The sequence below is a fragment of the Astyanax mexicanus genome, chromosome 17, assembly GCF_023375975.1.
Source record: "Astyanax mexicanus isolate ESR-SI-001 chromosome 17, AstMex3_surface, whole genome shotgun sequence".
Lineage (NCBI taxonomy): Eukaryota > Metazoa > Chordata > Actinopteri > Characiformes > Acestrorhamphidae > Astyanax > Astyanax mexicanus.
The window spans coordinates 16325830-16326972 of NC_064424.1; positions in this window are offsets into that span (position 1 = coordinate 16325830).

Sequence of the window (1143 nt, forward strand, 5' to 3'; positions counted from 1 at the left end):
TGCTCTGTGTCTTGTATAAATTGTTTCTTTTGTTTATGCAAACTAGCACGTTTTTAATAGTAAGATCAACATTTGCTTAGTTGGGGAACATGACATGAAATTAATTTAGTCAGACCATCACATCAGCACAATTGCAATTTGCTTTCCTTGGCGAGTCACCGACCGATGCAACAATCCCAGGAACTTTAACTATTAATGCTAAATGTTGGTACAGGACAATAATGTCTCCCACATATTTTTCAAAGAGTCATCATGGTTATTTACTGTTATTATTATTATTGTAATATGGAGTGATCTGGAAAAAAGAGTTTAGTCTGCTGTTTTGATTGTTTTGCTGTTGTCGTCTATAAAGCAGAACTGGTTGTTTGACCACTGATTGGCCACTGATTGGCCAAGACTTTATCTGTAGAAACTGTCTATTTTTTTTGTATCCCTATGCTGGTTCAAAAGACCTGGACCAAACCATTTGATGGGGACAGGAACACTCATAACAATTTTTCATACACTTGTATATATTTAAATTTAAAATGTAGACAGAACAAAGAAAAAAATAAAACAGAATACACTGAAATTGCAAATTTAAGTATATAATGTTAAATTACTTTGTGCCTCCCTCTAACCTGGACCAACCCATTTGGTCCACAATGGGCATGCTCCAATTTATCCAGGGACTATAAAGTCAGCTGATAACTTGAAAACTCATTTGTTTCTGTAGCTGAAATGCTGGCGCTGGAGTACATATGTATGGAGTAGGTAAATGAAGTGAAAATATTAATTTGACAAACCAACCTTGGGTGGAGAAGAGTAGACTTGCATTTAAGTTAGCCTGTAACTGTGAGAGAGGTTAGCATCTAGCTTTAGCTTAGCAGCTAAAGCACATTCAAATAAATAATACAAACACTGGTTAAACAATTCCTTGTTAAAGCTGAATTATAGTTAAGCTTTTTCTCATGAGTTTAAATACATTCTACAAAGTGTCTTCTTTAAAATGACTTATATTTTTAAAGTACATAAACCTGCTGTTTGATATATTTTACAACTAACTGAACATATTTTGCAGCTAAGACCTTTCAGTGGATGTCTGTTCTTTGGAAAGTGTTTTCAAGGTTTCTTTGTGTTGGGAATCATTTTCAGTTTCAATTG